This window comes from Lathyrus oleraceus, chromosome 1, assembly GCF_024323335.1.
Source record: "Lathyrus oleraceus cultivar Zhongwan6 chromosome 1, CAAS_Psat_ZW6_1.0, whole genome shotgun sequence".
NCBI lineage: Eukaryota > Viridiplantae > Streptophyta > Magnoliopsida > Fabales > Fabaceae > Lathyrus > Lathyrus oleraceus.
Genome location: NC_066579.1, coordinates 425,536,883 through 425,550,254, shown reverse-complemented (window position 1 = coordinate 425,550,254; position 13,372 = coordinate 425,536,883).

The window sequence follows — 13,372 nt, the reverse complement described above, 5'->3', positions numbered from 1 at the left end:
CCTGGTGGATCACTTCTGTTGACAGTTTCAAAGCGTTAATTTTGGCCGCTTGACGTTCGTGATGGGCCTGTGACGGTCATGACAGGCTGGGCGTGACGGCCGTGACAGGCTTTGTGACGGTCGTCATATGCACATAATTTGTATTCTCTGTTTTTCTGCTGTTTTTTCTTCTGTTTCTTCTTCTTTTCCTTCCTTTTCTATACTTTGCTCATTTAAGCATGGGAATTGAAATACCTACAAAAATAACTTGAACACTTGCGTAATAATCAGAATATAAATGAAAGTGGTACGATTTTTTAGTGTAAATCAAGGCAAATATACGACGTATTTTCGCGTTATCAAACTCCCCTAAACTTGAATCTTTGCTTGTCCTCAAGCAAATAAATTTTTGAAAACACTAGTTAAACGCGAATACGTAACACATTTCCAACTCGTACGTGGTTGTTAGGTACTTCGTTAAGATGACAGATACTCAAGTAAAACACTAAAGATACGGTGACGACACAAGCAATAAGCATTAACGTAGATCTATCCTTTGTACAAACCAGTTCGAATCATGCTATTATAGCTCAACCTAATGCTTCTCGTTCTTATTTCACCCGGTTTCATTCTAGCGCAATCACATTAAGCCCTTTGCCTTTACACGCACTTAGTGAAGTAGCCGGTTAGTGACTTTGATCCTTTTTTTTAGCACGGGGTCTGATACACTAGTGTGGTACCCCTTTATATATCCCATTTGAAGTTTGTGGGGGATCGAACCGTAGTTCGCCCTACCGAGTCCAGTACCAGGTACCTCTGAACCAACCAGCCGGGTTTTTCTGTTCCTTCCTTTTGTACATCTTGCAACCGTTTGTATGGTGCATTTTTCAATTTCTCTGGCAAAAGTATGAAGGATCTTCTTAATTCGTAGGCATCAATCACTTATATTCATTGGCTCTTCATATGGTTTGTGTTTAAGACGGTGCTGACTGCTAGTATAAACTACTAGGGGTTAATCTAGAATGGAGACTTTAGGTATTGGTATAATGGGTATTCAAACTGATCTCATAAAAGTGAAAGATCTAAGGTGTCAGGACGGTATCAATCTTGTTAGATTTTTCTCAGTTTCCTAACAGAACCTTTGTAAGGCAACCTATATACTTGTAGGGTATGCATTTAATTTATTTTTTTTTAAATTGTTATGGCAAATTAGATATAAATGAAAGAACGATTAGATAAAGACAAAAAAATTGTTATGGCTAAAAATAGAAACAAGTAAAGGAAAGACAAGGATTTCCTCCCACATTTAAACAAAGCATTATCCTCAATGCGGCAATGAAAAGGGAAGAAACACGAAGATCACTACTCGTCGTCACGACGTTAGGCTCTGCGCGCTCTAGCTCTTGCCGTGCATGCTCACTTCTTCCACGTTGGGTAGGGTCCAACCCCACATGCTGAGTGTACTCCTAGATGGCATCAACGCAATGCGTCAGGGCACTCATCTCTTCGGAAAGCTCCGCCATCCCCTGGTCGTGCCAGTTCGCATAGTCATGTTGATCCCTCTGTATCTGTTGGATCATTTGCATCATTTCTGTCTGGCGCTCCTCCATCCTCTGGTTGTGGCGCAACATCTCAGTGTAGATTTCTTCCATGGTGGTGGGTCGTCGCTCATTTCTCGCTGGCCTCGAGAAGATGTCCCTACAACATACTCAGGAGGTGGTTGTGGCATTTCTCGGTCAAGTTCCTCTTCGACTTCATCTGCTCCATTATTAGGATCTCCTTCATTTGGCTCAGGAGCGCTCAGATCAAAAATCCAATTCGCCATATTCTGCGGGTCTGTACGGTTCCTGTTGGGCATGATGATGCTTCAAACTATCTTGTTCTTAACCACAGGATGGTACTTCTCGTCGTCTCTAGCCTTGATGAGGTGTGAGGAACGGCAGTAGTCGATGTTGAGGAACTCGGTTGGCAAGGTAGGTAAGTCGACGAGCCTATCCCCCAGATTCAGGCATAATGCTATGGAGGTGATGATTCCTCCAAAACATAACGCCTGGCTGCCTCTCATGCATGCAGCCTGGATGTTGGCCAACAAGAATGGGGTGGCATTTAACACCACCGGGGTGAACACACAGTGAAGAAAGAAGAGCTCCTTAGAGTTTACCTTGTGATTGTTGACTCTTCCGAAAATCGTGTACCCTAAGACTCGGTGGAAATATCTTATAGTTGGGTTGTGGATGTAAGTTGTGTTGAGCGCATCCTAGCTTGTGACATTCATATTGGTAAGGCTATGCCACACTCCAAATGCTATTTCTGACCATCCGTCAGGGATACAGCAGTGAACTCCCTCTCCATGTCGGAAGCCAAGCATTCGCGCTATTTGAGTTTGGTTCAGGGAATACTCGGTACCGAACATTCTAAATGTGGCGGCTCCGATGAGAAACTGAGTTGGACTAGGAAGGGTAATGTAGGAGAATGAACTCAGGAATTCCAAGGTCAGCGCCTCATAAGTTGGTTGTGGGTTGGTGCAAAGCTGCGTCAAACTAGAGTTGTTCAGCATCCATTCTATGGCATCTGAAAGTCCCAGTTCCGTCAGACAGTCGTTATCAACATACCTCGTAGCTTGGACTGAACATTGATAGAACCTGAGGTAGTTATCTCTCTATTGCTCTCCGACTTCTCCTTCTCTGAATACGATATTTGAGAGGTCAGGAGAAGCTCTCTTTTGACGAGCCATTTAGTGTGCAAATATGAAAATATAGGTTTTGGTGGAAGCGATGGATTTCATGAGTTATAAGGTACTCACATGTTTCTCGCTTAAAGGGATGTGAAGAAAGGGTTAATGGAGAAAAGAGTGGTGTGAGTGGGATGGTTAAGGAAAGTAGAATGATTAGATGAGGAAGAAGAAGGGAAGTGCGTCTGTTTTTATATGCGCTCCCTCTGGATCCGTGACGATCGTCACAGGGATGTTACGGTCGTCACACGTAATGGTCTTGCGTAACGGTCATCTGCAACGGTCATCTGTGTGTAACGGTCATGTACTTAATGTGTGACGGGCGTGGCGTATTCGTGGCGGGCGTCACGCCTCTGTGACGGGCGTAACACTACATGTGACAGCCGTCACATGCAACGTTCACAATTTTTGGGAAATAGGCCAAAAAAGTATATGAATTTTAGTAGTAAGACACTAGTAATGATAGCAGGAACATAGTACGACAACAGTATAAAATAAAATAAAGGCAGTATGGAATTAACAGCAGTAAAAAAATGACGGAGGTAAATTTAATTTATTGTAGAAGTAAAAAGGAATAACAATGTTATTTAAATTAAATTAAAAGACTAAAGTTAAATGTAACATTAAAAGAAATAATAGCAATAAAAGTGCTAAATAATAGCAATAAAAGTGCTCCCTCCCCACACTAAAACATATTAGTGTCCTCATTGCTTTAATGTGAGTAGGAGAGGTCAGCGGTCGATGTAATCAGCCACGGTTCTGTCCCAAAGCAGCTATAGCCTGGTTCAAGTGATCAAACTGTTCGATGGAGACATCCATTAAGCCTAAGACATCAAGGTGCATGCTCTTTATTTCATCTTTCACATTGGTAATATCAGTGTGGAAACCATCAAGACGGGCAAGGATTATGGTCAAATTTTCTGCATAGGATGGAAGTTCTGGTTCATCTATGTTATAGTAGTTTGGAGGGGTTTCAGGGTCAGATTCATCAACAGGGATAGGGTCATCTAAATACTCATGTATAGGCGGTGTCTCAGGAGGTGATGGTGGAGCAATGTGGTGTTCATCTAAATCATAAAGCCAGTTATTTCGGTTATGAACACTTGTTCTCTCATAGTTTGGTAAGGTAAATAGTTGGACAACTTCGTTATTAATTAGGTAATCAAAAGTATCCGGCCCAAGGTTTCCTATGATTCTACGGTCAAAGAAAAATTTAATATCCATGGGTCGGATGTGTCCAAAAGGTGTATGCTCGTAAAGTGGGCGTCTAAGTCCAATGGCATCAACTATCATGGTTACTAGGCCACCTATTATGATTGAGGTGTGATTGTTCTTTGCAAGGTGAACGAATATTTCCATCATAAATGTCACAACATTGACATGTCGACCTTGGTCGACACATAGTAAAATGAAAAGTTCATCTCGTGACACTATGGTGTTGTTCGCTTCTTTTCCAAATAGGGTGTGGGCTAGTATTTTATGGAAGTAGCGGATAGCAGGGTTGTGTATCATTTGGGAGTGCATCTCGTTTGGGTTAGGGTGGTAGTCTCCAGTTAAACTACCCCAAAAGTAATCTAGGTCGATGTCATCGATTAATTTCTCCTGGCGGGTAGTGAAAATAAATGGGCCACTAGGAAATCCTAGGAGGTCAACAAGGTCTCTACGGTTATAAGTGAAGTCCATACTAAACAGCCTAAAGGAATTCAACCCTTTGTTGAGTCCGTAACCATGCTCGAGATTGTAAACTAGGGAGCTAAGGAATTCTAGGGTCAGTTCACGGTATGTGATAAACCTTCTCTTAATAGCAGCATTCTCCCATCCTAGCTAGTTAAACATAAACAAGATGCTATCTCAGATACCTAACCTATCTATGGTAGGTCCATCATAATATATGGATAAAGCCATATCCTTCTGAGCTAAATAATCATAGCGCCTTCTCTGAACTCTGCCTCTGAAAATTGTATCTATCGGTTGCATGATGAGAGTTAGTTACTAACTAGTTAGAAATTCGCCTGTTAATCAGTATCCAATGTTTCTAAGTTAGTAACTAGAAGCAACAAGTACATTACTGCATAGAATCAAGGAAAGGGAGCAAAATAAAAGAAATAGTCAAAGAAGGGAAACGCTTAAAAACAAAGATAACAAATTTAAAAAAAGGGCGGGTTGTCTCCCACTAAGCACTTTGTTTAATGTCGTAAGTTCGACAGTAACGCTGTGATGTACTAGTTTTGGGGTTGAGCAGGCAGCTCTATAAGTCTTAGACTATTTGAATAGTCTTTGTTGTCAATATTATGATAATGTTTTAATCGCTGCCCGTTTACCATAAACGGTTCACTATTTCGACCTTTGATTTATATCGCACCGCTTTTAAAGACTTTTGTTATTTCGAAAGGGCCTGACCACCTAGATTTAAGTTTTCCCGAAAAAAGCTTAAGTCTCGAATTAAATAGTAGCACTATGTCACCGACATTAAACTCTTTCCTAGATATATGTTTATCGTGCTATTTTTTGGTTCGTTCTTTGTATATCTTGGCATTCTCATAGGCGTCTAGTCGAAGTTCTTCCAATTCGTGAATGTCCAAAATTCGCTTCTCGCCTGCGGAAGTATAATTTATATTTAGGGTCTTAATTGCCCAATAAGCTTTGTGTTCTAATTCCACAGGGAGATGACATCATTTACCATAAACTAATTTAAAGGGTGTGGTCCCTATTGGGGTCTTGTAGGTTGTCCTATAGGCCCATAGAGCTTCGTTTAGTTTAGATGACTAGTCTTTTCTAGATATTCCGACAGTCTTTTCTAGAATGTTTGATTTCTCTATTCCAAACCTCGACTTGCCCACTAGTTTGTGGGTGATAAGGTGTTGCTACACGGTGTCGGACTCCATACTTCAGAAGAAGTTTTCCAAAGATATTCGATATGAAATGGGAGCCACCGTCACTAACGACTAGTTTTAGCACACCGAATCTAGGAAAAATTATGTTCTTGAACAACTTAATCACTACTCGTGTGTCATTTTTCGAAGAAGCTACGGCCTCGATCCATTTTGAAACGTAATCGACAGCTACGAGTATGTACTTATTACCAAAAGAAGATGGGAATGGTCCCATGAAGTCAATCCCTCACACATCAAAGACTTCCACTTCTAAGATGCCTGTTTGTGGCATTTCATCACGTCTTGAAACGTTACCAGTGCGTTGGCACCGGTCGCAATGTTTAACCGCATTATGGATATCTTTCCATAGAGTAGGCCAAAAGAGGCCTGATTGTAAGATCTTAGCACAAGTTTTTGATGTGCTTGCGTGCCCACCGTAGGGGGCAGAATGACAGTGAGAGATTATGTCGTCTATTTCATCCTCAGGAACACATCGACAAAAAATACCGTCGGTACCTCTTTTGAAAAGCAGAGGTTCATCCCAGTAGTATTGTTTTAGATCATGAAAGAATTTCTTCTTTTGTTGGTATGATAGGTCCGGTGGAAGTACTCCAACAGCTAGGTAGTTGACAAAATCAGCATACCATGGCAGAGTTGCATTCGCATGAATTTCTTCCATGGATTCTTCTATTTTCGTATCATTTATGGTTAGTTCAGACATGTTGCTTTCCATTTGGGCTATAAGTCGTTCGTAAGGGAAATCATCATTGATTGGAATTTGTTCAGGTTTATTCCCTTCGATTCGTGATAAGTGGTCTGCTACTACGTTTTCAGTACCCTTCTTATCTTTTATCTCTAAGTCAAATTCTTGTAAGAGTAGGATCCATCTTAAGAGTCTTGGTTTGCCATCCTTCTTACTTAGCATATATCTAATAACGGCATGGTCAGTATAGATAATGATTTTCGCTTCTACTAAGTAGGAACAGAATTTATCTAAAGCGAAGACAATGGCTGGAAGTTCCTTTTCAGTAGTGGCGTAGTTCATTTGGGCTGGATCTAATGTTCTACTTGCATAGTAGATAGCATGAAGTTTTTTATCCTTTCTTCGTCCTAGTACTGCGCCTACGACATAATCACTCGCATCACACATGATTTCGAATGGTAATCTCCATTCAGGTGGTTGCATGATAGGTGCGGTGATTAAAGATGTTTTTAATTGTTCAAGCGTTGTTAGACATTTCTCATCAAAGATAAAGTCAGCGTCTTTCATTAATAAACCATTAAGTGGTTTGGTAATTTTCAAGAAATCTTTGATAAAGCGTCGGTAGAAACCGGCGTGTCCTAAAAAGCTTCATATTTCTCATGCGGTTTTCGGAGGTTGAAGATTCTCTATGATTTCGATCTTAGGTTTGTCTACTTCAATTCCTTTATCAGATACTACGTGTCCTAACACGATTCCTTGTTGGACCATGAAATGACATTTCTCCCTGTTCAAGACGAGATTCACTAATCAGTGCATTTTGATGCACATTCTTCTATATTTATACTTATGCATTTCCATGTTTTAGTTTGGTTATTTTTCCCTTTTAATGTGTTTTTATAATTTATCTTATTTTTACACTTACTTGTTTCTCGCAGTTTATTTTCAGCATTAGCAGTCTGCACGAATAAATTCATAACTAGAGGTAGGAAAATCGGATCGAGGCGTGCTACCAGTTGTTGGAAAGCTAGGAGAAAGAGATACAACTTTTATATTGAAGACACAAGCTGATTCGGAGTGAAGACGCCTCAAATAATTCATTGAAGTTTCGTACTTTAGGAAATATTTTCTTTTGGGCCATGTGTTGAGCCGAATTTAGGTTTTCCGGCCCAGTTTGAATTATTAGTGAAACCCTTATTCTATTTAAAAGGGCAGCCGCGGTACTGTAGCAAACACACATTATTCACGTTAACTTTTTGCTTTCATGCGATCATGAAGAGGAACTAATCTCGTAGAGTCAATCTGCTGTAACCGAATTTCCAAGGCTTTGAGGTTTTTATTCTATCAATTTACTTTTGTTCTCTTTCAATTCTATTCTATAAAATTGCATTTGCTTAATCTGTATTTTGTGGAGTGGTTTTGATTAAATTCGTATGATTGCATTCCTAACTATTAATCGCCGTTTTCGTCGCTTTGTCGTTAAATTGCGTTTGTAAATCGTGTTTGCTTAATTCACGATTGTATTTATCCGTTTGTTTAATTCGGAATATAGAAATATAAATCTATCATAAATCTATTGCACTTGTCAATCGAATTTGAATCGAATAGAGATCGAAGCCGCTTAGGGAATTGGTAGGTAAAAACCAGTGATTAGCCAGAAATCGAAAACAGTAGATTGACTTATTTTATAATCGCTTATTTTAATCATTGTTTTTGCTTTGTTTTCTAAATCGACCACTAAAACATAAACCCCCCTTAAATCGATTCCATTAGGTTAAGAATAATACAAGAATCCTTGCGATACGATACTCGAGTTGTCGCTTCCGCTAAACTATAGTTTTCTAATTACTCGTTTTGACCCGTGCGCGACAGCGGATCAAATTGGCGTCGTTGCCGGGGATTCTTGTAGATTTGAACCATTATTATAGTTTAACTATTATTATAGTCATAGGTGTTGTGTTTTAACATATTTTTTTACCCTAATTTTCTTGTGTTTTGGTGTTTTTGCGTTTTAGGATAAAAAAAATCTGTTTTTTTTAAGAAAATCGTTTCAAATTATTTCGATTCTTTGTCGATTAACTAGGAAAAATCAAGGATCAAAAGCCTCTATTTAGGAACTAAATAATGGAAGTCATCCTAAAAACCCAAAATTACTTATTTTTCTATGTTTTATGATTTTTTTTCTGTTTTGATAGTTTTAGAAAATTCCGAAAAAATTCTCAAAAATTTCAATTGACGTTATTAGATTAATTTCGATGTTAGTTTATTTTTTTGAATTTATTTTAATCATTTTCCTTCATTGTGTTTGTTTTTGACTATGGCTGACCAAAGAACTTTAAGGCAGTTAGTTGTCCCTGATGTGAATTATAATGGCTTGTGTATTGAATATCCTGAAGCTGACACTCCTTTTGAACTAAAATCTGGTTTGATACACTTGTTGTCAAAGTTTAATGGTCTTGCAGGTGAGGATCCACATAAATATCTCAAAGAATTCCAGGTTGTATGCTCTACACCGTTGAGGCCTGAAGGAGTAACTGAAGACCATATCAAACTTCGAGCTTTTCCTTTTTCATTGCAGGGTGCAGCAAAGGATTGGATATATTATCTTGAGCCAAATTCGATCACAAGCTGGAATGCTCTAAAAAGAGTATTCTTAGAGAGATACTTCCCTGCCTCCAGAGCAGCCTCGATCAGAAAAGAGATTTGTGGTATTAGACAGAGTAATGAGTCATTGACCGAGTATTGGGAGAGATTCAAACACTTGGTATCCAGCTGCCCTCAGCACTAGATCACCGAGCAACTACTCATCCAGTACTTTTATGAGGGATTGTTACCAATGGATAGAAACATTTTTGATGCTGCTAGTGGTGGAGCACTTGTCAATAAAACTCCAGTTGCTGCTAAAGTCCTAATTGAGAACATGTCCCTCAACTCCCAACAATTAACAACCAGAAATAATTATATGGTCCAAACAAAAGGTGTGAATGACATTCTGGTTTCCTCTTCCAACCAGGCTTTAGAAACCAGAATTGAAGAGCTTACTTCTTTAGTGAAACAAATGGCAGTGAGTAAACCTCAAAAAGCAAAGTTGTGTGGTATTTGTACTTCTACTGAACATCCAACTGACACATGTCCTATTCTTCAAGATGATTCGATCACTCAGTTACCTCAAGCTTATGCAGCCAACCTTTACAATCAAAACTACAATAATACTCCTGACCTGTCCACCAACAAATACCATCCCAATTGGAGGAACCATCCCAACCTTCGATATGGAAACCCACGACAGAACCCACCTCAAGTGGCTGCCCCTACACCTTCCGGACCATCCTTAGAAGATCTTGTCAAACAAATGGCCGCCAACAATCTCCAATTCCAACAAAGGACCGATTCTAGCATTCAGACCTTGAACACGCAAATGGGACAACTTGTTACTCAAATAAATAACATGCAAGCCCAAGGGTCGAACCAACTTCCAGCCCAAACAGTTGTCAATCTAAAGGATTCTAATGCTAATGTGAGTGCGATTTCGTTGAGATCTAGAAAGGTTATAGAAACAGCCCCTGAGAAAAATAAAAAAATTATTGAGGTAACATCTAAACCTGAACCTACTCCATCTGAACTTGTTTCATCTGAAAAAATTAAAGAAAAAGAGTATGTGCCACCAGTCCCCTTCCCACATAGAGTTCTGAAAAATAAAAGAATTGAGGAGGGAGACAAGGAAAGAGAGATATTGGATGTTTTTAGAAAAGTTGCGGTAAATACTTCGCTTCTTGATGTAATTAAATAGGTTCCTAAGTATGCAAAGTTTCTGAAGGATTTGTGTACAAATAAGAGGAGGTTTAAAGGAAGTGAGAGAGTTAACTTGGTGTCATACGGTGAACTGACTTTTTGTGTGTTTTATTTATCGCAATGTCGCGGTTAGCAAGAGTCGCCACCGACTTTTCTTTTATCCAATAAGGAAAGGCGGAAAAGAACAGGAAAGACCTTAATTTAGATTCTTAGGTTCGGGAGGTACATTATACAAAGGGAAGGTGTTAGCACCCTTTGTATCCATGGTTATCCATGGGCTCTTAATTGCTCAATCATTCATGTTTTTTTCGTTTGAAAAAGTGTTTGAAAAATGTGTAGAAAATGTTTTGAAAAGGAGAATTTAACTTTGTAATGATTCTTGTATGAATGTATACAAAGTGGTTATCTCGTTTAGTTTTGAAAGTTGTTTAGAAAAATATAACTCGGCAATGATCCTAGTACGGATGTATGCCAAGTGGTGGTTTTCTAAAAAGATGTTTGGAAATGTGTGAGGTGTGAAAAGTATTTTTAGGTTATGAATGAGCAATTAAGGGTTATACCTGTCCGAGGTCTTTACGGGCATTTCCTATCCTTATGAGGGTAAAACTGTCCTTACTATTGAGAAGTAAGTAGTTTTATCCTTTGGATGTAGAAGGGTCATCGAAGGGTCATTGATCGGTCATCGAAGGCAACAATTGTGAGGATACCTTAGCATTCGAAGGGACTATCATCATTTAATCGTAGGCTATACCGAAGGGTCATCGAGGGACAAAGGCAACATTCGAGGGACTATGATGATTTAACCGAAGGGTCTTTGCGAAGTGTATCCTCATATTCGCGGGGCATGACCGTAATGCGTAATCGTAGGGTGACAAAGAGAGGTCCGAGATCACTTATTTAAAGACAAAGTTTTACAATTAATTAGGTAACCGTAATCAAGTAGGTAATTAGGTCCACATTAAAATTAATACATTAAAACCGATTAAGCCATTAGGGTGGATCTTCGCCATAAAATCAATACATTAAAATCAATTGAGTAATTCAGAGTGAATCTCCATAAGGGTATCCCACACATAAGGTGGAATACCTGGCCGGCCGTTTCTTCGAGAATATGTAAGCCTTTACACAATTCAACACACGGATTAGAGCATCGAGATAAAGTATAATTGAAAGTTGCACCATAAAATAAACACAACAGTCATGAACTCAGGCCAAATGATGCTGAATTATAATAACTCATGATTAGACAAACATAAGATAGAACAGCGAGAAAATGAAACAGCCACTGTCTCATTCGCCCCTGCTTCGCCTAGCGAAGGCCTAGCGAGTACTCGCTACCGGCTCGCTTAGCGATGTGCTAGCGAGCGGCTGCTGGTTTTGAATTTGATATCAGTACAATCTCAACCAATTTTATGCCTTATGGATTTCATTACTGCAATTATATGATTAATCATTTAAGGTATGCAGGTATATACTAAAGTTCACATGCCAAGCTTAAGATATTTCATAAATCTAATCATAAAGCCATATGCAAATTAAGAACATAAGACAATAATAGCAATGTAAACCTGTTAGCAGCTGAGTTGTGACTTCGAATCGGCAAATCGGATTGAATTGGGCAGAGGTAGACCTTGGTGCCGCCGAGTTCCTTCGGGGTTTGCCTCCAGTGAGTATCAGGGTTTGCTTGCTAGGGCTCTCCTTTCTCGGTTTTCGTTCTCTCGTCTCCGTTTTTTTTTTCTTTTCGTGACTGAAGCTTGGCTATTTATAGTGCTCTTGTTGTGACCTAATGGGCTCAGAATGAAGCCCAGAAATTCTGATATCCGCAAGCTTCGCTAGGCGAAGGAGTTGCTCGCCTAGCGAGCAAGCTAGTTTGGGCTTTTACTGGATCTGGTGCTTCGCTGGGGCGAGTGTCATAACGAAGGGTTCGCTAGGCGAAGGGATTGCTCGCCTAGCGAGCAAGCTAGTTTGGGCCATTTTCTGGATTGGGCCTGTTGTGAGCTGGGCTTTTGTTCCTTTAACGTCAGGGCCTTGCAAAATAAGTCGGAGTGTCTTGAAAAATGCCTCGTAAGATTAGTGGGCAAATTTTGGGGTATGACAGCTGCCCCTGTTCAATATTCTTGAACCGAGAGAGTTAGGATGGCAAGTATGCCATTCGTGGTCTGGAGGTGGAAGATTATTGAACACTAGAATGCCCTAAAAATTTGCACTTGTCAATTGGTCTTTATGGAGATGGGCTTAAAGATGCCATCCAGGACGTTTGATGATGAGAGCTTCAGATTGTGTCGTACGTTAGATGGTATCTGGAGACATGGGTGTCATACCGGGTCGTACGTTAGACCGTATAGTGAGTCCTCCATTATGCTGTCGATTTTGCTGGGGAGTCAGAGTGCGTTATACGCTACTGGGGATAAGGGATCAGAATGGATTGTACGCTGGATCGTATCTGAACTGCAGAATGAACCATCCGTTAGGCTGCATCTGGAGAGGTAAAGATCAGAACGGATCGTACGGTAGATCGTATCTGAGTAGCGGACTGAGTCGTCCATTAGGTGGGTGACTTCACTGGGGATGAAAGATCAGAATGGATCATACGCTAGATCGTATCTGAGTTGCAGAATGAGCCGTCCATTAGGCTGTGTCTGAGATATAACGGTCAGAATGGATCGTATGCTAGATCGTATCTGAGTAGCAAAATGAACCGTCCATTAGGCTGCCTCCAGAGAAGTAAAGGTCAGACCGGATCGTACGCTAGATTGTATCTGAGTAGCAAAAAGAGTCGTCTGTTAGGCTGAACCTGATGATGAAAGGGGTAGTCGTACGCTAGACTACACTTCAGAAATGTACCGTACACTAGGTAGTATCTGAGGACTTGAAGGTCTAACTGGGTCGTACATTAGACCGTCTCTGAGTAGAACGAGCCGTCCGTTAGGCGGGATCTGATGACGAAAAGGGGTAGTTGTAACACCCTTCTAAATACCCCAAATATTTAATAACAACAACAAATATTTATATATATCAGAGTAATCATGCACCAAGGGTGTCACATAATACTTCACATAATTCACCGTAAAAATCAGTCATGCTCATTATTTAATCCAACATGAACACTTCTTTAAAAATTCGCAGCGGATAGAAACATTCAACATCTGTAATATCTTAAAATTAACATTTATTCAACAACTAAAACATCCCGTCCCGATGTTACATCTATCAGAGCATGACCCACTAAAACCACTCTAGACTTCAAGCACTAGCTTCTACTCAACTCACTGCTCGTTACCTGAAAAATATAACTGT